This window comes from Coturnix japonica, chromosome 1 (assembly GCF_001577835.2).
Source record: "Coturnix japonica isolate 7356 chromosome 1, Coturnix japonica 2.1, whole genome shotgun sequence".
Classification (NCBI taxonomy): domain Eukaryota; kingdom Metazoa; phylum Chordata; class Aves; order Galliformes; family Phasianidae; genus Coturnix; species Coturnix japonica.
Window position 1 is genome coordinate 77,959,937 of NC_029516.1, and position 27,639 is coordinate 77,987,575.

Consider the following 27,639-nt stretch of genomic DNA (forward strand, 5'->3'; position numbering starts at 1 on the left):
AGAAAAGCTTTCCCATTCTACAGTTGCAGACTTATGCATGAGAACGTGCAGCTGCAGCTACTTGTGAGGCAGTGACCCCAGCTTGCACACTCAGCAACACAGTGTCACCTGTGCCCCAGCCCAACCACTGGCCTGCAGCTATGTGAGCTCACCGCCTGTGTCTCTGCTGCTGTTGGAGCTGCTGCCTTCAGATTTTTTTCTGATGACTGCTTATGGCAATCCAAGTGGACATTTGCCACAGAGCTTTGCAGTCACACGTGAGGAAATGAAAACCAATAACATTGCAAGGAGAGAATGATGTCCTGGTGCAAAAGGTGCCTGGGTACAATAGAGGATGCTGTGCAGCACCCAAGGGAAACATAGTTAGGAAATCTAAATAAATAGCTGCTTGGTCTCTTCAGAGAACACATCAGTGAAAACATTTCTTTGGAAAAAGGGTACGTGGGTGGCTTGGCCAGCAGCATTATTTCGGTTTTGTCTACTGCAGGGAATTGTTTTTTCTCAAACTCCTCCAGCCAGCTTAATTTGGAGCAGATTGAAGCGACACTATGGGCTATGCTCGTATTAAATGAGAGCCAGGACTGTGGAGGTGAACTTCAGCAACTCTATCTATTGGGTGTTGCTGAGAGTTTCGATCCTAGGAGCGATTCATTAGAAATGTGGTGTAAGGAGCTGTAATTTGCACAGTGTGAAATGCAAATGCAGGGAGAAGTGAAAAGCAGGGGGCAGAGCACTGTAAAACAGCGTGCAGTTTTATCCTATTTCTTTTAGCTGTTTTCCCTCTTATTCCTTCCCTCATATTTTTATTTATTTATTTATTTATTTGTTCGTTTGTTTGTTTATTTATTTCACAAGAGCTTGTGTCTGCTTATTTTCTGACTGGTTTATTCCAGGGAACATATATCACTGCACGTCATCTGTCTGACCTATTAAGCTGCCTCCCTGAACTGCTGTCAGCACAGGCATATAGTGATGGGTAAATGCCCTGGGATTACTCAAGACATTCCCTAATTTTAGAATTAATGTTTTCTAATCAATAGCATATATTGGATTTACATCCAAGTGTCCAGTTGGCCAGAAATTTGAAAACCAATCATCAATTAATCAAGTTTTGCATGCTAGATGATGTTTAACACAGCTAAGTTTCCAGAAGGTGCTGGTCATAAAGGCTGGGAAAGGGAAGGAGCTCAGCTTTGCTGTCTTTAATTGTGAGGGCCAAGCGATAAGCATGGATCCTGAGCTCTATCTTGAGCCATACTGTTCTTGTGGGCCTTTAGTAAGGCTCCCATACTACAGTGCCTGTTGAGCCTCACACTTTCCTCTCATGGATGGCTCTGAGGACAATCCACATTATTTCAGAGCCTAATTTTGGTCTCAGTATGTGTTGCTATTTCCTGCTGCCTGCAGTGACTCTTGTAAGAGCTCTTGACTAGGCCAGGTCTGCAGAGCCGAGCTCATAGCTCTGCCCAGGGCAGCTGGCAGCCTGTGTCTGGCCCAGCTCCTGGCATTGAATAAGCACCTGGCTGCACCCCGAACTCACTTTAGGAACAGTGCAGCAGATATCAGGCTGTGCTGCTGAACACAAGCGTAACAGTGATGGGCTGCCATCATGGCAGTGTCATATTTTCACAGACTTTGTGAATGGCAGCAGCTGAGCACAACAGCCCGTGGGGAATGATAAGCTAAAGCCTTCGGATATTAAATCTCCTCTGAAATAGGCTCTGCCCCTGCCTGATGCCCAGGCTGTGCTTCTGCATTATCTGCCTCTCCAGGCAGCAGAATGTGGCAAATACAAAGTCTCTGCTCCATTAAGATCTTTGTCAGTCTTGCACGTCTGAAAGATCGGGAGCAGACAATCTCAAGCTTCAACATTTTGTGCTAGCTTTTAACAGTGGGTGCTTAAGGCTGTTCTTACCCCTGGGGTTCAAGCCAAGGGGAAACAGATTGGATAATTTGAGATTATTAGGGAAGGCACTTGAGTTGCTTTAAATTGTGGGCACCAGCTTGTGCTGCCCAAATACACATCAGTAATGGTCCTTAGAGAACAAAAACCAGAAGTTAATGTAAATATTTTATTTTCTGCGTAGATCACTTATATTCATGCTGGATTCTGGGACTTTAAAAGCATCTAACTCCTCACACCCAGATAGGCACATCTGAGTTCTAAATAACCTGAATATTTTCATCATTATGGCTTTGGTACAGTAATCTTTGCTGATATATATATTTTTGTATCTAGCACTTGTTATTCAAATGTTTGAAATGAATGAAAGAAATGTGACCATGTTTTTGTGAAAATAAATACCTTGTTCCATGGGCAGCTTTTACCTGAATTTTCACCATCTGTAGGCTGGACTCAAAATGGCGTACATCTCTTCATCTGTCCCACACAGTGCTCTGGAATGGGACTTTCTACCAGCCTCCCACTATCTATTAATTAGCTAGATCCTGACAGGTTTAAATGCTGCTTCTGGAGCCCCATAAGGAGTAATTCTAGTTCCTTGGCTTGTTGATATAAGCAACCAGTGCATTTGTTTGTACAAGAGGTGAAGCAGAGGACTTTACACTGAACTCCCATGATTACTATTTAATACTGTTTAATGTCTTCATTATCATGGAAGATGGGGAAGAGCGTAGCCTCCACAAGTATCAGATGACGCAAAAGTGGGAGGAGTGGTTGAAAGATAACTGCTCCCATTCTTAGGGATTGGGACAGGTTAAAGAACTGGGCAGAGAGGAGCCTCATACAGTTCAGCAAGGAGCTGTACAAACCCCTTTATTTTGGGAGGATTTATCCCATGCACCAGGACATGCTGGGAGCCAGCTTACTGAAAAGCAGTTCTGCACGAAAGGATACGGGTGTCCTCCTGACACCAACATGAAGATAAACCAGCAATATGCCCTTGAAGCTGAGGAGACACATATATACAGCACTGAGGGTTACTATAGGAAGTGCACCATCAGCAGATCAAGGGAGGTGGACCTCTCACTGTACCCAGTGCTGGTGAGACTACATCTGTTGTGGTGTCCAGTTCTAGACATACTGGAGCAAATCTATGGATGGCACCTTAAGATGATAAAAGGACTGGAGACAGAGTCATATGAGGAGAATCTACAGAAGCTGGACTTACTTACCCCTTGGGAAGATCTTGTCACTGTGAATGAATATCTTTTGGGTGGGTATAAAGAAGGTGAAGACGTTTTTTCAGGGATGCTCAGTAAAATAACAAGAAGCAGTCACAAAATACAAGATATTCCATTAAAAAATAAGGGAAAACAAAATCAGTGTGAGGGTGGTTTCACACAGCTTTGGTGTCCCAGAGAGGCTGTGGAGCCTTCATTATTGGAGATGTGCAAAACTTAATAGAACATGGTCCTGCACAGCCTGCTGTAGACCTACTTTGAAAAAGGGAAATGGAGCAGGTGATCTCCTGAGGTCCCTCCCAGCTTCAGCTGCTCTGGGATTCTATGATTGCAGAGAGGCCTAGGAATTTCCAGAACCGTGGCCAAGCTTTTCTTTGTCTTTCTGGTCATTAAGAAAACAATAAACGCTCTATTTTGTGCTGCCAGCCTATGTTTAAATGTACAAAAGCATGAAATTCACTGGAATATTGTAGAAGTGAAAAATACGTTGCTGTTGCATTTTTACTATTAACTTGTCATTATTTTTATTTATTTATTTATTTATCTATTTGTGACAAAGGAATAAGTTGCTCCTGACTGGAAGGTCTGTCCACAAAAGGAATCCACAAAACCATTATAGGGATGGCATCTTCACAAAGGAACATCTGTTAAAGGAAATGACCTGCACAAAGTCATTGCAAGTCTTTTGTTCGCTAACTGGCTACCTATTGAGAACTAAATGATGTAAATGAATTATAGTCATTGGCTTTTCATCTCCAGTGAATTGGGCTCAAATGCCTAATAAGGCACCGGGTGAAAATGAGCCTCTAAGGCCTCCCTTCTAAATCCCCTGTTATGCACCATATAAATTAGCACATTAGCGGGCTCCCCTCGAGGGACAAGCTGGACTAGGACAGCAGGTGTGTCTCATAATTGAGATGCAGCAGCAGAGCAGGGCTTCTGAACGGTGCCAAGGAGTTTCATGCTATCACTACTATCTGTAACTTCCAAGAGCTCTAAACTGGCTCCTGGTTTTAGCAGATCCGTCTCTGAAGCATCAGCAAAGCCTTACAAGGAAGAAAAGAAACTACCAGTCAGTGCTATTCATCCTTCCTGCTAGGAGCAGTAGAGAACAGGGTCAGTAGAGTTCCTATAGCTGCCTGGCAACTGGCATTTCCTGTCATGCTAATGCAAGATGTCACCAGCTCCAGGGTAGGCAACAGTAGATTCCTATTTGATTCAAAGTTCAGGGCTCTCCTACTTTATCAATTTACCTGACAGAATACCAGAGCAATATGGTTGCTGTCATAAAGACCTGGAAGAAGGTTTTCAGGTGGAGATACATACATTCAGAGTCATATTTCTAGAGCTCAGCTGAATTATTCCTGTTGACAAAAGCGGCTCATGTGTTGAAGTGGAACACTGATAAAATCAGTAAAAACAGTTTGTTTGCTCTTATCAGAAGCTATTTGCAAACCTGCCAAACTGGAAAACAGTCTTTTTCTTTTTTTTTTTCTTTTTCTTTTTTTTCCCCATCTTTTGCTTAGCTATTATAATATTCTTATTAGAGCATAACCCTTCTACCCTGATGATGATTAAGAGACTATGTCACAAAACTCTGGATTAAATTGATGTGTTCACTGCTTTAATCTTGGGGAAGCAAATTAATCTCTCCTGACATTCTGATGGCTTTATGAGAATGACACAAAGAATTATATTGGCAGAAGGATGCAGCTGAATCCTAAGAGCAGTGATTCCAATTAGCTGCCGGTGGGTAAACCCCAGCTACCCTTCAACCCTTCAAAGATGATACACTGGATTCTATGCAGACTATCTCCAAAGCAATGTTAGAGCAGATAGTTAAAAGGTGTTCCTAAAACTAAATAGGTCTCTGTAAATATTGGTGAATATTTGTGAGCATGATCCTAAATTTAATTCAGAAATAGCCTTGAGTTCTTGAAAACTAAAATTGTCTTTAATAGAAAAATTGTTCATGTTCTTTGTCTCCTGAGGCGGAGCCAAAGGGAGACTGTCTGAAACTATTAACACGAAGAGTAATGACAGGAGAGGAGAGAGATGTGAAATATGAGGATTAGGAAAAGAAACTTAATCCAGACTAACAGTTTGGATAGCAGTTAAGCACGTGTAGTAGAAGCAGGCACAGATTTCTCTAACTTGTCCTGAATTACAGTCTCTCAAATGTCCTAATCATCATGCTGTATATTCAATATCTGTAGTTCTTTCTGGCTTAAACATAATTGGGTCAGGGAAAAAGTGATCTCTGTTTTTCTCTATTAACTATCTTGGTATGGATACATCTCATTTTTTGCTCCTTTATCAACATGAGAAGCCCCATCCAGTGTGCAAGGCTAGCCAAGACCTGCTAAGAGAGACAGATACAGCTTCATTCTGCAAGAGGTGGGTGAGGCAACCAAATGAGCTCTTCCACAGAAGGACCAGACACAGGCACAGACATCCTCATTGAGAATAATGTGTACCTCATTCTGAGAGTCTCTGCTTCAGCAAATTAATATCATCTACAAATAATAAACAAATGCATAGGTCATTAATACCAGACTCATGGAACTCTCAGTGCTTCAAGGTCTCGGTCCCTGAATAACCTTAGATACTCTGAAGTATCTAACTCCTGTTTCTTTGGTCTGTAAGGGATATTGCTGTATATGCAGAAGGAGTTATGACAAAGCTTTTTACAGGGTTGTGGAAAACTCTAACTTTTTACTCAGTTGTTAGAGAAGGGAAAAAAGAAATTGGAAATCTCTAGAAGTGTGTGTGTATAAGGAATTTTGCCATGTAAAACAAGGTACATTGCTTGATGGACTCCCAACACCCAGAGAAATTACATAATCAGTGGAAGGTGTAGGAACCATTATAGTACTATTTTAGTCCCTTAGCAGAACCTTAGACTGGATAAGATGCTTCATCCACTTAACATGTCCTTTGTACAGAAGAGCAGTTCAGCCTTATGTGGTGGTCAAAGTCAACCCTTAAGGCTGAACAGTGCTGCACTAATATATCAAAGAGGTTAGTGTTACCTGAAGCCCACTATCAGGAACTGGGACATTATCAGAGTCCACAGTCTCAATTCTTTAATCCAAAGAAACAGAAGATTACTGTTTTCAAAAATCTTTAGGCAATGCAGGAACAAAGGTGCTATTGACAGTCATATCATAGAAATTTTTTTAGTCTGTCCTTCTACCTTAAGGCAGAATGAGCAATATATAAACCATTTCTGGCACATACTCTCTAACCTGGTTAAAGACCTCTGATGTGGTAGACTCCAGCACCACCCCAGGCAAACCCATTGTTGTACTTCAATGTCCTTGCACTGAGACTTCAGCAGTGCAAAGAATGTGTTTAAAATTACAGAACAGAGGTAACAAGGGAGAGCAATTGTTAAAGACATAAGCCAACTGGAGGGAGGTGTTTAAAAATAGGCTTCTTTTATGTGGATTATTACATAAGGGACATCTGAGGGTAGTGGAATGATTAAGGCTTTGGGGATAAAATTGTTCCTGTGGAAAACAGAAAAGCTTTCTTTCTTTTTTTACTTTATCCCACATACTTCGGCATTCTACATTATTGGGAAGGCTTGGGAATGCAAAAGAAATGGTATCCTTTGATCGCAGGCCTAACACTAAACAAATGTAACGAGAAACTGAAATGGTAGATGCAGTATGAAGGCTTAGAATACCACTCATGTCTAGATTAAAGTGAGAGTTCTTGAATAATTTCTTCTTTCATTTCAAAGAAAAAAATCTTATCTCCCAGGAAAATCAAAACAAGGAATAAAATACTTATCTCTGACTGTTTTTTATCTAGTTCTGCATTGTAGGCCAAGAGGAGAGTGTGTACAGCAATGAGTCACTAATATATTCATTGGAACCCAAAGTGTTCTGTGAAAAATGCTGGAGTACAAAAGCAATTACCATTCATCATTATATACAATGGAAGTAGCATTATTATCAAGTGATAACGTCTTCTGAAATAATACATTTGCAACATAGATAAAGGAGCAACTTCTGCCTTGCTATTACTGTTATCTCTAGAATGCTTATATCTTTTTCCTTTTGGATGTTTTTCCTGTCCAAATGAGTTTTGACCTTAGTAAAGAGCATGGATTTCCAACAGAGAAAGTTAATTTTCCATAATAATTAAAAGCATAGCTATTGCAACCTCTGGGTGTGCAAACTAGAAACATTTGTTTAAAGTCAGTCCTTAAGCAGACTATAAGCAAAGGAATGCCCAAGTGAAATTCAGCTGCCATACAGCAAAGCAGTGCCAGCTTTCCATATCTCTTTATTTCTACCAATTACTTAGCAGACCATAGGATAGAGGCTGCCCATAGAATGGTACAAGTGCACCTGGCAGCCTGTTCTAGGATGAAAGAAGTGGACGGATGGGTGCAATGAGGGTTCACAGGATTGAAGGAAATGATATAGGTTTGCTTAGCAATGGGGATCAGTGTATTAGCTTAATCCAATATATAAGGCTGGGATCAAAGAAACAGGAGCCTTCATCTGATGATGAGGCAAGGAATGTCAAAGGAAAATGAACTGACACATATCTTTTGCCGTGTAAGTGAATATCATTTTATATGGCTCAATGTTCATCTGTGTAACTTCTGTATTTGGGAACTGAACGGCAGAACCTGAGGCACCTGCAATAATACCATTACTTTCTAGGAAATTATGGTGGAACCATTGAGATGATCTGCACAGTAATTTGCCCTAAAAGCAAACAGCATTTCCTGTACCTGCCCAAATACTTTGTCAGGGTACTGAGAATGTATTCTGATGTGCCACCTGAGTGGAAATGACCTGGTCCAGAAGAGGCACAGGAGATAACATACACCAAGCTGTGGATGTGAAAGCATAACTTCACTTTTTTTTTTCTTTCTTCAGTCTCCAGGTCACTGTGTAAATCCACCCATTTTGTACCCTGCTGGCAATGTTGTCTGTATCACTGACGGAAGATGGTGTGCTCCTTCCTTAGCCTCAGTGCAGCAGGTAAGGGAAAGCCGACACTACTGCTTCTAGAATTCATCCTTTAGGGGTATCTCTAAGCAAATTCTCTTTAGCTGGTTTCTACATGCTTTGAAGGGTCTCCTATTAAAAGCTTCATGCATTCAGACAGAGTAGTCTTATTTAAGTTTGATCAGGGACGGTTGGAGAGGAATGACTGCCATGCTTCTATCTATGCTGGAGAGCCTTGGGAAATGACTTTACAGTTTTTAGCTTTCTGTTTTCACTTATGAACTTTTCCTTAAAACCTGGATGAGGGAGGGTTTGATTTTGGGGGAAAAAAATGGACGTTTTGGTGCTATGGAGCTGAGGAGGAAAAGTGCCATAGAAAACTTCTCTCCTTTATTAAGGAGAAGCATTATGTACATAGAACTCTGCATTTCTAACTTTTCAATAACTGTGTCTTTATACTTGTACCAATACCTTTTACTCTAAGGAACAATTTAAATCAGTTCTGAAATTCAAGTTTATCAGAACAATAATGTGCTAAGATGTTGTGCTAACAGTGTTTGATAGCATAGAATTTCCTGATGTTTAATTTCACTCTGCATAAACCACATTTCAACAAATTCTACAATTTCTGTTCCTTTCTGCTGCAAGAGATTGGTTGGATGATGTTTCTTTACTGCTGCCTCTCTGGAGCTAAGCATCAGATCTAGTGCTACTATATCATCCTATCTTTGAAAAGGAGTTAAGATTAATGTTTTATCAATACAGCAATAAAACAAACCAGTTGTGTTTTCAAAAGTTAAATTCTATGTGAATGCCCAGATCTTGTATGTTCTTGTCTGCCACCTCTGCTGAGGCACCTACAAAATTGTTTCTAGAGCAATGTTTTCTTCCATGATAATGAAGAATTGCAAGTATAACAAGTATAAAAACCTCCAGAGATTTGTTTTAAGATAATGAATTTTTAAGAAAATTCAAAATTTAGAAGTGTGGATGTCTTTTGGAACATTTTTAGCACACTTTCCTACATTTAGTGTAATAGATCCAATAAGTACATTTCTTCATTGATTTGATGACAGAAAGACTTGCCCTTTATATGTTCAGCCTTTGATAATAAAATTAATTATTGATATGGCATAAAATGAAAGTACTGGTTATCTGAAATAACAAGTTTTATATCAACTGTTAGGAAACATAATTTTCTTATCTTCCTGTCAATTCCACAAAATTACACCTACTCAGGTTTTAAAAGGTATATCAATTCTGTATTTCCAGTATACTTCTTTGCCATTGCATATGGAGATGTCAGACATCAGTTGTGTTAGCTTTTTTTATTTCTTCCATATTTCAATGTTATTTCATTCAAACTGTGTGCATTTGTGTGCACATAACGGGAGATAACAGCAAAATACAAAATTACTGAAAATAAAACTTTTTCCATAATCAGATAAGAGATTATTTATGCTCAGCTTGGTTTTAAATGCATTCAGACTAACAATATTTGCTCCAAAGTTACAGCAGTCTTTGAAAACCTGCAATTTCAAATATTAAATTCTATCGAAGATAAGTATCCTCATTTCTGGAGATTCAGGAGTACAAATTAACTTTGCATAATTTCTCTTAATGGATCTACAACAAATTTAAAAGCTTTCACAGTCCCTAAAACTTTCAGGTGCTGCCAGCTTATTCCTGACCCATTTAAAGAGAAACATAGTACGTTTCTTTTCCACAGAAATAAATACATATCCTGTGTGACTATTGATTAATTCTGCTGTGTTTCAATACAGTTCTTTCTCCATCTCTCTCTTCTCTCTCTTTCTTTGCCTATGTTATTTCTTTATTATATATTTCTCAGCGTGCTCATCTCTTAGCTGGAAGAAAATACCTCTATGGTCACCTGTGGTCTGTAACTATACATTTTTTATGTTTCATGTGCTTCTCCAGAGTATTACTTTTCCTTCAATTTATTTACATTTTGCTTGTTGGCTGTTGTGTTTAGCGTTGTACTAACACAGAACAGGAATTAATTCCTTCTCTCTGGTATTGGATACGTGTCAATTATTTAATATGGAAATCCTGTTCTTTCCAAGCATGCAACATAAGGTCAGGATATTTATAGATCACAGCTGAGCTGCTCTTTCTTGTACTAGTTGATAAGTGAATAGAGGAGGATGAACCCAGGTCAAATTCATGTCCCATGCAGCTCTGAGACAGGCATCCCATCTCAGAGACAGGGATATCAGACTTAAGGTGCCTTCTTAAGGTGCTTATTGCCATGGTGGCAGCCAGCACTGTAGCCTATGGCCGAGTCAGTTTTCCTCTCTCCAAATGAGTGGAGCTTGCCACAATTTAAGTGGTGGATTTCCAGTTCTTCTTGTCTTAAAATGTAGAGTCGTAGTCTCTTGTTGTGTTGGAGATACAGCACTTCCAAAGGGGATGTGCAAAATGGCATAATCTACACAATGTAGCTCAGAAAATTTCACCTAGGTACCAGGTGCTATAGGGCCCACAGCTTAGCACCATGCTGCATGATGCTGCTAGTTCAGAGTTACTGTTACTTCCCTTACCTTCTGCTGACTTGGAGGCAGCAGGTAGAAGTTGGAGTTTGAACAGGAGGGACATACCAGTGTCTTAAATTAAAAGGCTGATAGCTGGTTAAGGGAAAATGGGCTAATAACCAATGCATACTGGTACATCAATAAGGAAGAAATAGGAAGTAGACTGAAAGGGCTGATTAGCTTTCTGTATGGTGGGGAAGAAGAGGTCATAGAAGGGTCTGTGATTTGCTTTTTGTCCATGTGGATCCCAGTAGAGCAGTGCAAGCAAAGGGGGCTGCTCTGTGGATGAGGACACAGCTGGCTAGACTAAAGCTTCTCAAAGGAAAAAAATCTGACAGGCTTCTAATTGGTTCCTGCTACTCTTCAGGGATCTGTGATATCCCTGCACATTGAGAACGAAGAACACAACATCCAGAAAATACGTAGAAAAATTTTAGAAAATAAGGAAGTCTTTTTTAACCAAAATGTTATTCAGTAGCACTTGCAGCTCTACCTGACAGTTTTAGGTATGATTCATCTTTAGGAGATCTTTGTCTCTTCCTTGTCACTCACGGTAATATCTATGAGTACTACAGGAAAAATGGCTTATATGACACCAGAAACATTGCAGAAGCTCGTTTTATTTCTTTGCAATAGTAAACATGCAGTTATATGAAATATGGTATCGGCTGCTATCCAGATATGTCACTTTTTCATTCTCCCTGTAACGTTCAAGGTGAATATCTTGAATGTTCTTTGGGTATTTTTCTGCTTCCTCTGGAATGTGATGCATGAGCATTTTCCACTACACAGTCTTTTTATCTTAAGCTGGTCGAATGTAGGGGTAGCGTTAAGGAGAGGAGAGGGCAAGTCATGCTGAAGTAAAAATGAACAAGAAATGTGATGTTTATATCACCTTATGGATTCTTTCCCATATCACATTTAATAATGTCTGCTCCCAGAGTTCCAGGTTAAGGGCAGGGTAGTGTGAATAGTCATGCATAATAAATTGGTAAGATATTGAGGTGAGCAAAAACAGACTGGAATATGATTGCAGTTTCATGTGTTTCATTAAGCAATGGTTTTCCACTCGGTTTTCTTCAGCAGGGCATTTGTCAGTATTCCCTATGTGACTGCTTGGAGGAATTAAGCATCTCCACAAGCTGCAACAGCCATGACATTGCCTCACATTTTGGGCTGAGGCATTGATGGGGTGTGATTCATGTGTTCTGGCAGAGGCTGATCAATACAGTGTAATTCCTTGAAAAAATGCAGCTTGCAAGACAAACATGGCTTTCATAACGAAGTGTGTTTGTATTTGATTTGTTTGTAAATATACCTGGATAGCATGCATAAGTAATAAGGAATCATGAGCAATCTGGAAATTATGATGACACTAGAAGATAGGATCATAGCATCACATTCTTTATCAAACATGTCAAGGGTGCAAGTGTTCTGGTTGGTTGTATGCTCTCAGCATTGAATTTGAATTGGAGATTTACATCAATTGTAGCCTAGAGATGGATGATAAAAATCTCTGTGATGGCCTTGTGAACTAAAATTTGTTACCTGGTACATGTACACTGTGCTGAATTTGAGGACTTCAGTCCCTGGGTCAAAGAAAGAAATCTGTGGGAAGTGTGTGTATGTGTGTGTTTGATTACTAATGCTCCTTGATTTCTAGTTTTACACTGGTAAAACATCCATCAGAGCTGTTGTGATATGAGCACTCTGTCAGTAAGACTCCCAGATATATTCAGCATCAAATCTTTTACCAGTGACAGAGAGACTGGAGTGGAGCTGTCACAATTACAAATTATCTACACCATCACCTCCAGGCAGTGGAACTGTTGTTTAGGGAATTGAGGTATCCCAGTACTCTCCTTTGGAAGAGACAGATAGGGCTGTTAGAAAAGAGAGCATCATGCCTGAGAGCCAGGCCTGTAAACAGCCAGACTTAGAGCTGCAAGCAGCTGTGCTGACACAAGTCGGCCTTGAGCCATGTTAGCGTGGCATGTAATGACAGTTGCTAATTGTCCCATGCTGTGTCTGTACCCAGCCATGTGTTCAGATGCCTCCTACTTCATCTGTGACATCTCGAGGTGTAGATACTTCAGCATCTTACTTCTTGACCTTTCTATGGCAGGCAGTTTGCTTGTTGAGGACAGAAGTTACAGGTACAGTCAGATGGTATTAATTCTGCTATTTATTAATTCTGCTATTTATTTTAAAAAAAAAAAAAAGAAGAAAAAAAAAAAGTGAAATGATTGATAGCCCACCAGCTGGCAGAGTTCAAAGATAATTCTTCTTGGAAGGTACTCATGGATCACACTGTAGTGGAAACTCCATGGTTTAAACAGGGAAAAAGGTATATGGAACGTGACTGAGAAGTTAAGGTTGGTATGGGCAGGCAACTGGGGTGTGCAAATTAAGGTGTGTGGGGAAAAATGAGGTGAGAAAGGGAGAGAGTACCAAGCACTTCATTCTTAACAGAACAAGACTGGTGGGCACTGTGCTGAAGGAAGCTTTTCCATACAACTTGTTTCCCAGTAACTTCAATGAGAAACCATTTGAGGAGGTTTTCTTGTAAGCTTATAAGTACATTGTATACAGTGCAGCTTCTGCAGTCAGGGGAACCTACTGTAAAGTATCCTACTATTTCCAGACAGAATAAGAACAGTCATTTCCAGAAATGAGAGCAGTCTGAATAATTATAGGGAATAAGTTATGCATAATGTATACACACTTTTAAAATAAAGATTACCTGTGCTTCAGATGTCCACCTGGTATTAACTTGACTGAAGGTAGGAATCTGTTCAATGGCAAGCAAACAGGGATTAAAACAATGATAGAAGTGAGGATCTTGCAGAGGGTGATGAGAAAACTATCAAAAGAGAAACTGAGAAAATTCCTTGGCTGCCAATGTCATTAGAGGTGAAACCTTATAAAGAAATATCATGTATAAAGATGGTGTTATTGAGAAGCAGGACTGCTTTGTGCAGAAAAGAAGAGGAGGGGAAAGTTGGTCAGAGCTGAGTTGGTCATTAAGAAGAGATGCAAGCATGCCTGGTTTATTCCACCTAGCAAAAATGTCAGGTGGGGGAACTTGGAGAGAGAAACAAATGTGTAGGGAATCTGAGATCGCAAGTTGGCTGAAAGAGTCATTACATACAAGTTCTCTCTTGTCATCGCGAAGTCTTTGAACTGGTGTTTTGCCCCAGATTTTAAAGGAAATGTAGTAGCCAGGCTCTTGCACGGTAACAGGTCAGAAGACAGAAGCCTTGCCTCAAACCCTGTTATGTACATCCTGCTGTCACAGCAGGCATAAGCCGTGATGGCAGCTGACACTCCTGCTATGTTTTCCAGAGCAGTGTATGAATTATTTTATGTAACAGACATACCACTAGAATCAGATCATATGTCCTGACCCATAGGGAGTGCATAAAGCCTAAGCAAAAATAATTCCATCCCCTGTGCTGATTTTTAGGTATTTTGTTGCAGCTATCACATTTTTTGGGACTATTTATGTTAACTTTGTGCTCTAGATGTTAGGTGTTATGTACTTGATTCTTGAAGGGATAAATGATTCTTGTTAAATGGTTTATTTATAAGTTGATCTAGACATTTTGCTCGTCACTAGCTCCTAAAGAAAAAACACACATATGTATATATAACTATTAAGATCCACTATTAGCTAGGCTTGTTGCATTACTAAAGCTTGGAAACAAGGCAATGCTCAGAGAGTTTGTCCAGAGTGTCTGAATGATGTGATTCTACTCCGAATGACATGGCTGGACTGAGTGTCCCATAGACAGACCACAGTGGGCTAAGCCTTACTGCTTTTCACCTGCTGTGCTGATGAGCAGTGTATAACATTTTATCTGGAGGTAGTTTTGGTAATGCTGACTCCTGTTAACAGCTTGGATGTATCATATTTGATCTCAGTTCTAATTATTGTCATTCATCAGCCTCATTAGTTCCCTGATACTGAGATGGTCTCTTTTACTGCTTCACACTGGTTACCATAAGGTAATTTGTACTGAACGTAATTTAGCTGTTTTTTAATTGTTCCTTCTTTTTTCTGTGTGCACTTTGGACGCTTGTCTGAAGAACTTAGGGTGTACGATTTCTGCCTTTCTTCTCTTCTGTATATAGTTGTGGATAGTAATATCTTCAAAAGCATGGATTAAGTAACTCAATTTACATTTGAATTTAGACACTGGGGAATCTAGGTCCTGATAAAGTCAGTGGGATTTGTTCTTTCAAGTGCTTCAGTCATATCTGCAACCAATCTCTGAATTGTTTGGGTGATGAGCTCCCACAAATTTCATAAGCAATTGGACCTAGATATTCTAAGGTTGTGACTTAGGCGCAGGCCTTCAGTATCTTGCTTGAACGTGTTTTCCCTCTCATTTTGCTATTGCATATTGGCTTATGCTGTTGCTTGTAAATTCTGTTGGCGTCCTGATCTCTATGTGCAGTGAGGCCACACACTGACTCTGGAGGACAGCTACTCTTGAGCAATCACTATCCTGGGACTTCTAAGCAGAAAAAATCCTCTAAATAATGTGGTAAGTTCAGGAGAGGGCTTTCATTAAATAATCTGTGCCTCTTTCACACTAGCCTAGCCAACTGCCACTCACCTCTTAAAGTCTTTCCTACTAAGACACCTGCTATATCTCTTTAATTAACATTGTCCCTTTCTTCTGAGTACTCTCTGATATACTAGTAGCTCTTTGTCAGCAGGGCTCAGCATAGGGCACAGCAGTCCAGGTGTGGCTGCATCAGCACCATATTTCTTGTTCAACATTCAGCAATATCATTAGTCATCACTGCTTGCCGTATGGAGGGCAAATGGAGTGATTTTTCCAGTCCATACACTTTTAGTCATATATTAAGGCTGGCACCCTGTAAAGGATGCAGGTTCACTCTTTCATTATCAGGCCTAGGTTCTTCTTCCAGCCAAACATTCCTAGATAAATAAAAATCTATGCTTTGCCATTTTGCTGCTGCATTTTAATATGAATTTCTCTGTGGGGGCTGAGGAGCTGATATTCAGTGAATGTAGTTAAATTACTTTTCCATGATTATAATGAGAAGGAGCCAATGAGATCACAAGAAAGCAAGCCACACATACAGGGTGGGGTTTTTTTGTTACTGCTTTTTTTTTGTTTTGTTGATTTTTTTTCAGCTTATATTAAAATTATAAATAACTGCAGGAAAACAGGATGTTTAGGAGATTAAAAATGTGCATTATTTCCTCTATGACATTGATTCTTCTAAACTGACAATAGCACTGCACTATTTATTCTCTGCAAGTCATCAAGCAGAGGTTGGGAAAGTGGATGTCTGCTCCCTAAAGCAATTTGTTTTAGCAATGCTGTTGAAACACAGCTCAGAATAATCTTTAATATGAATGAGAAGCTGGAACCACTTGAAAAGGCGTATGGAGATTTTTTTCCAGACCTATAAACTTGCCTGCCTCTTGTTTTACTTATTTATTCATCATGTTCCTGCTCCTGGAAGCTTAACCTTTCTGTGCCATCCACAGCTTCTTGCCTGGAATGTGCTAGGAGTGGCTGCCCCAGTGTGAGGACTTTGCTCTCCCTGTTGCGTCAGGCTCAGTGCTTCATACCAGTCAGAATCCCTGGGACTGTTTCTATCTCATTGCTGCCTTCAGTCTTGCAGCAGGAAATGCCACCTGAATATGGCTGAACAGCTGGCTTATCACCCAAGAATGAGTAGACAGGCCAGTAGGTAACTAGTGGTGATTACAGATGCAGGCTGTTTTACATTCAGTACAGCACAGTCCTTCTATTTGTCCCAGAATGTGAAAGGTTGCAAAGGTAGATTTACTTCGTTTTAGAGAAGGAAAAGATTCTGGTCATTGCCCAGCTTTCATTTAAAAAGGAAAATCTGAAGGCCTTAATTCATTTCTCATTGGGATGGAAGGAATATTTATATTTTGCTTTAGCTTAACATACTGTTTTCATGTAGTTTAAGGTTTTAAGATATCTCTTTTGCTTTTATCTTGTTTTCAGCTGAAGTAATCTGCTATTGTAAAAGGCAAAATGTAACTACCAGGAATGGCATGCATATGTTTGTGTTGGAGCAGAGTGGTGTCAGGTACCCTAGTTTGCCTCTCAAGGTGTTTATTTCAACAGCTTTATGACCCCCAGTGTTTGCTAGGTCCTCAACAGCTGGAGCCCTTTCTTTCATTTCCTGAGGAGAGAAAGCCCATGTTCCCAGCAAAGCAATAAAAGTCAGGTCTGATGAGTCTTTGACAGAAGTCCAGCTGTACTGAATGGCACGGTGTTCCTCTAAAAGTGATCCAGCTTTGCCGGCTTTTCCTTGCAGTTAGCTTTTGCCTCATTTTTGATGCCAGGAGATAGAATTCATAATTGCTGGCCCACAACATGGCTTTGTTTTATCTTGTGTATATCTTGTAGGACATCATTTGGTGGGCATGGTGTTACTGGTTGGACCAGATGATCTTTGTGGTCTTTTCCAACCTTAATAATTCTATGATTCTTTCAAATTCCTTTCTTGTGACTGCCTGAGTTGGGCAAATTACAATCCATGACTTCATTCAAGTTGCAGAAGGACTCATCTGAAGGATCACAGGGACTGTGTTTACATGATGCTAAAAGTACACATGACATAATGCCTAAATTTACTTGTAATACAATTTATTTTTGCCCAAGCTTGTGTAGCTGAGAAGCCTAATTTATTAAATGATAAAAATATTCTTTATATACTTACACACTTCAGTTATTAGAGACACAATTTTTATATATATAGATTCATTATTTTGGATGTTTATTACATATGAAAACTACAGACTTTCAGCTTTAAATACAGCTACAATATGCTTTGCCTCCTGTACTAAAATATAAGATGAATGTATATGCAAAGGACATGAAGGTCAGCTGGGTTTTCTTAGAAAAGAGAAAATATTAGAGGCTTTTATTTAGCACATGGTTTATGCTTTAAAAATTAGGGTTTTGTGAAAATCATCCTGATAAGCATTTTTGTCATGTCTCTTCAAATCATACAAACGCTTTTATACCCTGTGGGCTTTCAAACCTTTCTTTTTAAGTACCCTGTAGCTTGTACTGAAGTAATCTCCAACACTGGGATTTTGACTGCGGAGAAAATAATTGCTTCTTCTGTGATCCTGATATGTAGCTGAATATAAAGTTATACTGACACTATAGCTTTGTTTTTCGTTTTTCTTTTGTTTTTTTTTTCCCCAAATCCACTGATATCCTTCCTTTCATTTTATGGCTTCTGTTATCTTCACCCACCTTGCAGTGAATGTAAGAGCTATAAGTCTTATTTTAGATTGGGTATCACTACTGATAATTAGGAATTCTAGCCTAATGGGTGGTAGCCGTTTTATTGCTTGCTTTTTACGGTGTCTAAACAGAACATCAGGGCTTTTTTCTTTTTATTGGTAGTATTTTATTTATTTATTTTTTACTAGAAAGAGATAAAAAAGAAATGAATAGATGGAGAACTGGTTAAATGATGAGTCTTGTAAAACCTTGCTTTTCTTTATCTTTATACCCTTAGTCTGTTCAGAGCAGAAACTCCTTGAGAAAGAATGGAAGCGTTATTTCAGTATTATTAATAGGGTTTCTATTAATAGACTGCACTTTGTATTATTTTATATGTGAGCCTTATAGGAGGTCCCTGGGACCAGTACATGAATGAATTAAATGAACTGACGAATTCAAAGACGTGATAACAACATACTGGAAAGACTTCTTCTTCTGAACAGCTGGGGAAGCTGAAAGCTTTTGGTATTCAAAACATAACAAGCAGAGAACGGCATTAATTTCCTTTTACACAAACAAGAAGTGAAGCAGAGCTCGCTGTCTCACTGCCTCTGGTTCTGCAAACCTCCTTGAATCATGCAAGAAGGTAGCTGAAGAGCAGCTACCCAAGAAAATGGCTATAAAACCTCTTTTATGTCAATATCCATAGGCTTGATTGGGATCCCTTCTGCCTCTCCAGCTGGTGTGTTGGTGGCCAGAGCACCTACAGAAACTGTCAGGGGAATGGGGTGGGCCAGGTCAGGTCTGGTGAAACTCCAGCCAATTTTCCCAGCTCCTATTATCTCGTTCCCACTTCTATTGATAGCCTGGGTTCCTGTCCCACCCTGCTGTCAGTAAGCTCTTTCTTGCTACTGCTTGCTGGCAGAACTCCACCTTTGCAGATCTTTTTCATTTGTATTATTTGCCCTGTTACTGCTGAGTCTCCCTTGCACATGCCTCCCTGAGGGTCTGAAAATTTCACCCTGTCTCATTCACAGCAGCTGTTCTCATTCCAGAAGTCTGTGTGAGGGCAGCCAGCATTGCCTGCTGCAGAGAGAAGTGTTTTAATCATCATGAGTGACAGGAAATAAAAATCGCTTCTTCTTAACCCGCTCCTCTCAGTGGGGAGGGTTACTCTGCAATGTGAGGGTCTGTGCCTTCATTTGTGTGTAGTCTAATGTGTTTACATAATTAGCCCTTAACTTGTTCTTCTGTCTTTCTCTGACTCATAAATCCTCGAGTACACATTCACATGAGCTGGATGGTTATTTCTAGTTATTTGTTAATCATTTATTACTGATGGTTCCAAACATCTTTTCCATTTCCTTGCATAGCTGAAAAAAAATTGCCGCCATTCTATCATCTGGAAGCTGCTGTCTACGTTTGTTGTCTTCCGGTAAATATGTAATAGCAGAGTCTGGATTAGAAAAACTGGGCAAAATTTCAAGCAAATACAACTTGAAAATGGGTTAAGTTTCCAAGGTGGGTACATATCACCATAATGCCGTGTTCTCCTAATATAGGTTCTGTTTAGACTTTTCCCAGAAATGACTTTTGAATTAGTATTTTATTTTGGGGTAATACTACAATATAATAACATAAAGATGAGTTGAATATGTCAGCCTTCAAACATTTTTCTTTGAGAATTTGGAAACACTCAAGCTTCGTTCCTGTTCTGAAACTAGTGAGGTAGCAAAATATGGAAATCCTCCATGAAACAAATCTTATAAACTCTTTATGTTAATAGATCTTCATCTTGCAATGCTCAGTTCAAGCTAAACTCCCTTAATTTCAGTGAGCTCACATGAGATCTAAGATATCAAATTCTCCTGAAGTGCAAACAGATGGGTGAAACACCACCGATTTGTAACATGAAACTTTCCCTATCAGCCATCTAGCAAAATTAATTAAGTGTGTGGAACTGTCATGTCTTCTTTGCAAGTCACTTTAGTTGCAAGCAATTGAGCCCATTTAGTGGTGTTTAAGCAGCTACTTTTTTTCTATGCTGATCTTATGTCAGGCCACAGCTCTTCTGATTTCAGTTTTGGTGACCACCTATTTTAACTCTAGTGAATTCAGGATAATTGAATAATAGAATACCTTGCACGAAGCTGTTCAAAATGGTTGAACTGTCTAGCTGAAAACCTCATGTTGATGGACTCTCTTGGAGCCTTATCTCTGTTTAGAAGTATTCCTACTGGATTTAAGCTGTCTGAAAAATAAATATCTGAAAAATAAATAAATAAAAATGAAGAATAAAAAAAAAAATGCACCCACACTTTCATCATCAGATGAAAACCAATTATGAACTATTTTAAGCTAATGGCTTTAGCACAAAAAAAATGAATGAGATTTTCTTTTATTATTATTTTTTCTCCAACTGCATCTGACTAATATTCTATGGGCTAGGCATTATAATTAATCTTAATTCACATAAGGGGTAAAAAGGCATTTTTCAGTACTGGAGGTTTTGTACAAGCTCTCTGCTTAAGCAATTAATTGTTAACCTCTCCAGAACCAGTCTGCAGCATTCAGTGTCGTTCCAGATGCTTGCCAGAGTGTGTACATTATTTCCTGATTGTCTTTCCTTCTTTTTTCTCTCCCTCAATAAAGTGTCTGTGTATGTCAATTACATTGAAGCTACCAAAAGGAAAAATAAAATAGTTAATTAAAGATATGAAGAAGCAGGCAATTTTCTAATCTTTGATTCTCCTTCTGCTGTATCTACCATCATTGCCTGAACTGCTTCTCCTAATACCACTGCTCACAGTAAGAATACGGACAGTTTTGGAGGAAATTCATAATGGATATTTCTCCTTCTGGTGAAGGCTGCAGGCTACACAAAGGTATCTCATATGCCAGAACGTACGATATATCCTACCACATATCTCTAGGGCTATGAACAGTGTTAAAGATTGATGGGTATTGTCTTACTGAAACATCAGAAAAACTTAATGAATCATTGTGCTGTCCCTGAAACATCAATTTAAGACCATTGAGTTTTCCGCATGGGATCAGATCACTGATGTGTAACTTCAGAGTGTTACATCTGTCCCTGGCCCTCCCTCTTAAGTCATCAGGCCTATTCTTTATCTGGACAGGGGAAGAGTTTCTTTTCTCAAACAATGAGCTCTCTCCTTTTAGCATCATCTTTTTATTCTGTGTCACTGAACGTACTTTACTGAATTTAGTAATGGTAGTCATAGTCATGCAAATAAAAGGGTTTGTACTAAGATTCCCTCCTGGATCTCTTTCTCTTGGGGCCAGTACAGCTATGTGTCAAAGCTGCAGAAAAGCAGACAGTTCACAAAAAAAATGTGCCTGGTGTTTGTATAAATTTGCAGGCTTACGATTGGGGTAGAGTAGACAGATTTCCTGGGATTTATCAGTGCCACTTTTAGACAATTTCAAACTTAGATCTGATACGGGAGAAAAAATGTAGTCTCTGTCATGGAAGACAGAAGCAGGAGAAATCTTTAGCACAGGCTGTATACCAGGAGCTGTTTTGCTGATTCTGTCTTTTTTGGTTGGCTGACCCTGAGGCTGGAGCCCCATGACTAGCAGCTAGGGCCCTCCGTATAGAAGAGGACTTAAGTGCTTAGTTGGTCATAGCTTGCTTTATGAAATACAAGACAAGAAAGCGTGTTGCGGTTTATGGCTGCCCGTGGCAATTTATATCCACCCTTTTATATTTTTCTAAGATCCAAGAAGATGTATAGAGTATAGCTGAATTCTATCCATCCTACAGATGGGATGTTAGCAGGAAATAATGAATATTTTCATGATTTCTCATGGAAGATAGGGTAGAATATGTAGATTATTTGTGTAGTAGTGGCTTTGTAGCTTTTTGCTTTGTAACGTCATCTCCAAATGAGACTGGACTAACTCATCAGATATTTGCAGGTTTATCCTTTTTGTCCATATTTACAGTAGATTTGCAAGAATTCTCCAATAATTGCAGAGGTTAGCAAGTAGATACAGACTCTCTGACTACACTGCCCATATGGAAGTTTGAGGCACCAGAACTATAGAACATGCTGTAGAGCACACCTGTCTCACATTACGGATGTAGTAGCTGGTACATAGTGCCGTCTGTCAGAGTTTTTCTTTAAATGTGTATCAAGAATCTCTTACTTTTAGAAGTTGTTTGATTTCTCAGGACAAGGTAGACTTCAAAGGAAGAACTACATTGTTTATTCATGCTGGATGGTGTGTTTTTTGGGAAGTGATGTTCGGAGATTCTGCTGTGCATATGTAGGCTTGATAAGTATGTGACATTTGATGCCTCTGTTCTTATCAGACATCTTGTCTGCTTGGATATAATGCCTTTCTTTTCTACTCAAAGCCTGGAAGAGTCTCACCTGAAGTAAGCTGCTGCTGACAGAAGCTGAGAATCAGGTCCTGGAATCCATTTTATATACTTTAGGATAGTTTCACAAAAAGAAAATAGACTTAAATTTTACTGCAAGATATTTGTCTGCCTGACAGTTGAAGAAGACCAGTTAAGCAAGCAGAAAAGGTGCTGAAAAACTGAGTTCTGAGATGTTTATATTCAGAGCAATATGAGGGAAAGGGTAATACATTAGCTGCTAAGGCAACTGTTTGTTTAAAGCTAAATCACTTCCTCATTGAAGGGAGCAGCTTCTGTTTCAAATTTATTTCCAAAGCTCTTATTCCTCTAATCACTCTTTCCCTTCTTTCATACTAGGCACAGAGTCTCTCCAGTAGTTATTTTCCGGCTCCTCCCTGGCCATGTTGGTCAGTGAAGTAAGAGGTGTAGGTATAAGGCAAAGACTTGTGTGACTTGTAGACTTGCTTCTATTATCTGCCTAACAGTAGCCTCTAACACAGGAACCAGTCCCTCTGGCTTAGTGGAATGCTGCATAAAGATCCCCTTTCATAGAGAAATGTGGGGAAAAGCCACATTAATGAAGGTTCATCCTGGTTATTTTTGAAGCATAAGTGATAATGACAGCAAGTAGATCATCTTAGACAGGATACTCTACTGCTTTCTGAATTTCTTTTGTTACATTTTCATGTAATAGAAAATCTTTCGGTTTGCCATATTATCACCTAGCCTAATCTGCTCTATATGCTAGCCAATACTTTTTAAATTCTTGTTTTTTGGTTATATTCTTCCCTCACTTGCTTTTATCATTTGGAGGCTTAACTGAAGTTCATTATCTATGTTGAGAGTAGCTCAACCTTGTATTTTAACTAATCATGCAGTGCATGATTGAAAATCTTTGGTGGATTCAGTGCCTTTTCCTCTATGAGTTGCTGTTGTTATTATTTTTACTTTAAGCTACCATGCAATAATTATTACTTCTTCAAAAAGGATAATTTTAGATTTTCGTGGAGAAAAATTAACATAAATTTTCATACAAAACATTGGTGTTTCTTGATATTTGAGCAAGTACTTGCATTCTTAATTATTGATGAGCATATGTTTCTCAGTATCAAAGAACATGATTTCATAAATAGTAATGATCTGAACGTGATGGTCTGATTTACAAAAATATTCATAACTCCTTCTTTGGAGTTTCAAAATTCAAACAGTTTTAGCTTCTGTTTAGGAATGAATTTTGATGAATTACCCATATGTAAGAACATAGTGAGAACATATGTCAGAACTGGTGTTAAAGCTGCAGTTTGAGGGGTTAGGAAGTTAGGAAGGAGTTAGGAAGGGGTAAAATGATGACTGCCAAAAGTCAAACTGAAACAGATCTTGTAGAGGAAATTTAAGCAAATTGTGAAAGATTCTTCAATAATGCAAATAAAAAGAACAAGCAAAAAAAAAAAAAAAACAAAAAAAACCCCAAAAAATAAAACCAATGAAAACTGTGCAGTGAGGCTGGGGATAGGAAATCTTGTTTTCTATCTTAAATGCTCGTCTTTGTTTTCTTAGGAGATGAAGTTGGGGGAGGGAAGAAGGAAGAAAGGAATGAGTAGATGGCTAATGGGAAAAAGGGGATGAACATTTCCACAGCTAAAATATGAAAATTAAATTTTTTGTGATCTCATTTCACTCCAGCTCTTAAGGACTCTCAATCTTAGCTGAAGGAACTGGCATATGAAACTGGATGTCCAGCAGAAATATTTTATACAGTAAATATACAATATTTTATACATTCAAGAAGTAATACGTTTCTATGTATGGAAAGCAAAAAATGTATTGTCTATATCTAGCAATTGAATCTGGAGGCCTATATAAGTGCGTACATTGTGAAGAGAAAAATAATGAAATATGTACGGGGAAATGAAAATAGGATTAGATGCAATCTATGCTTATCAGTTGAAGATACAAGCATAATGACATATATTCTTATATTTATTTCTTTATTTATTCATAAGGTACATGATTTTTTAGGAAAAAGAAATCTAGGAAATGGAAGTTGTGGAGTTGTCTCAGAAATGCACAGTAACAAAGTATCTGGTTTAGTGAAGAGGTGGCAAAGATTGTTGAGGGAAGCATTAAAACTGGAAGACTGTTATTAGCAGCATTCTTTAAGATCATTTCAAAAGCAATGTTGTGGAGTATTTCATAAATGAACCCAACAGAAAATAAGGAAAGACCAAACGTGCTGCAGGGATGACATAGCCCTATGATACTTGGTGGGAGTGGAATACTGCACTCCCAGGACCAGGTGGGGACACACTGGATCAGGTTGCCTGGTGAGGTTGTGGATGCCCCTCCTTGGAATGATTCAAAGCCAGGTTGGATGGGGCTCTGAGAAACCTGATCTACTGGAAGGTATCCCTGCCTTTAGGTGGGGGGATGGAACTAGATGATCTTAAATTACCCTTTTCAACCCAAACTATTCTGTGACTCTGTGAATAAAGAAGTAAGGATGATGATCAGTACTTAGTCCAGGGTAGTATTCAAGGTTCAGATTCAGAACAAAACCTTCTTCTTTCAGTTGGGTTACCACCAACTGGAGAGAAAAAAAAAAGCAAAAAAAAAAAGAAAAAGGAAATAGAAATGGGAATAAACAAGAATGGGAAAAAGAAAGAAACAGACCTATTCTTTGGTCATAACATGACTATTTAGCATAACTTTGAGTGATCTGGACAAAGTGTGAAAAGGGGCGGTTTCAGGTGACATATAGTCAGTAGAAATATTAATTTCATTGAGGCTCAACTGAAGCCTTATCTAGAATACTGTGTAGAGAGCTGTGCTCTACAATAACTGGGTAAGATTAAATAAGCCTGAATCAAGTGGGAGCTATTTGAATAATGTGGGGATTGAAAATCTATGAGTATTGACCTGGCTAATCTAATGAAGGATGAAAGGAGATTGATTACCCTCAGTAAATACAGTGCTACAATGCAAAGGGGAAGAAGCATGTATAAATCACGTGTGATTACACTGATCTTAAAAGTGGAGTTGTCTGACCATCAGAGATGTGAGTCCATAAACAGCCTTTCAAGAGGACTGGCAGATGTAAACTACGCACTGGGTCCAAAGATAGGTCTCAAGTGTCTTTTGGAAGGATCATATGGAGTGATGCATGTACAGAGAGAGACAGGGTTTAATGATCCTGGACCAAGTGTCTTCAGTTAAGCCCATGGCCCAGATACAACCTACCAGGCAGACCCTCTGTTCCAATGTGAGTGTTTTTCATTATGGAGAGGGGGCCTGGAGGGTTCTGGGCTTGTCCTTCAGCACTTCTTGTCCTACAGCCATTTCCACATGATCTGGCAGAGCAATCATTGCACAATGAGTATTTATGCAACAGCACACAGTTTCTTAGAGGTTATGACTTGACTAAATTTTTGTCTACTTTTACCCTCTGTTGTCCCTCTTTCTTTGTTTTGCCCTTTTACAACCTCTGTTGATTTGGTTTACTCCTGGTCACCAAGGATGCTTTCTTTTCTCTAGGTCTTCCAACAATATTTGCAATGTTGTATGCAAATAATGCTAAATCTGTCCCTTTGCTTCTGAACAGAGTAGTCATATATGAAGATGTTCAGTCTTGTGAGGCATTTCTTTCTAAAACAAGTTAAGGTCTAAGTTACGTATTTTAGCAGCAGTTTATAAAGATTATACCAGTCTGTTGTATTATTTTCTCCAAAGGAAAAGCGTCCGTGTTTGATGGCACATAAAGGAGAGGTAGTTCAGACAGAAATCGTGGCCTTGGTTGTCTGACTCTTTGTCAAGGCACCTTTGTGCAGCTCTTTTTTTCTTCTTCTTCTTCTTCTTATAGCATCTCTTCTTCACACAAAAGGATTTGAAGTAAGTTATGGAACAAAAGGTTGTGGCTTTACTGCAGGGCAACCAGCTGGAGGTTTGTGCAGATGAAAGCAAGAGCCCCCCAAACAGTAGCATTTAAGAGATGTCTTGGAGTTTAAGCTAAATATTCACAATAAAATAGTACGTATCCTACTGTGCTGTATTTTATGAGCTGTGTGTTGAATACCACCCAAGAGCAGAAGCAAATGAGGGAAATCTGTGGGGAAACGTTCTCTTGAATCACAAACCTGGCTGAACTAACTTAAGAGTCTGCTCTTGTGATGAGATTTCAGTGTGTGAAGCTTTCAGCCACATCCTTCTGTTTTTGCTCCACTTGAAGATAGTAGATTGTTTTTTGATGGATAGATGGAAAATTAAGGTTCTGCCTCATTTTTGAGGACTGTGAATACATCTGTGGCATCTTACATGAGAATTAATAGTGTGCCCCAAAGGAATTTAGGTGTTCTTTCTCATTAGCATTCTGCAGTACTTCATATGTCTACTGATTTCCTCAGTGGCATTCAACAAGTATGAAAGAGCTTGGATTGTTTAAGATTTTCAATGGATTCCCGTCTTTTTTGTTGTTAAGTGTCTGCAATTATATTACTAAAATGCCTAGAAAGGAACTCCAGTAAACTGATGTCAACTAAAAGGCAGCACAAGTAATTTGCTACAATGAATGAAAATCTAACAGCATGATTTTCATCAGTGTCTCCTGTTGATTTCATTTGGAAATGTGCAACCAGGCTTCATCTGAAATGTGTCCACAAGGTCGATATACTGGAGTAATATAGATTGTGAAATGCACTGACTTGCTCTTCTCCAGGGCTCATCATTTAGGCTGATAGATGCAATGCACTCTGAGAGCTGTTGTCTTCACTGACAACAGAAACAATGGCATCATCTGGCCAAGCCAGCAACGGCCTGATTTTGAGCTCCTCCTACTCGCAGGTTAATTCCATGTCACTTCATTCCGGATGATGCTAGAACAGGATATTAGTGAGGGTAGAAATGTATCTTTTTAGTGTGTGCATGTACTTCAAGAAAACTGTTGAAAAACAGCTTGTGTTTTGGGTTGGAATATTTATGGAGCATCTTGCACATAATTTTTAAATTATGCCGTTTAGCACCTTCTTCGTGCCATATGTTCTGCCATATCTTTCTGAGCTCCTGTTTCTAAATCAGATGTTATTTCTTGGTATACTAAATCTCACAGTTCTGGGAAAGATGCGTGGGGAGAAAAGGGAGGGGGAAATACTGCTTTTTGCTTTTTTTAATTAAATATTTGAATTTACAGTTACTGAGCTAACATATTCGATGCTTCTCTTACCCCAGCCCCCAAAATGAAATGTAATTATACACTTCAAAGATGTACAACACATTTAGAGAAAGGCTAACTATTTGTGGCTATGCTGTTGCATTTTATGAGTAGGAGT

At 39.1% G+C, this 27,639-nt stretch overlaps 1 long non-coding RNA gene across 1 annotated transcript in view; it reads left to right on the forward strand.

The window, feature by feature from the left end:
* Positions 1–27,639, forward strand: part of LOC107321121 — a 213,539-nt gene that overhangs the window by 141,247 nt on the left and 44,653 nt on the right. Inside the window, exon 4 of the long non-coding RNA XR_004309069.1 lies at positions 8,046–8,150. This is a non-coding gene — a long non-coding RNA (uncharacterized LOC107321121). The remainder of the gene's footprint in view (positions 1–8,045; positions 8,151–27,639) is intronic.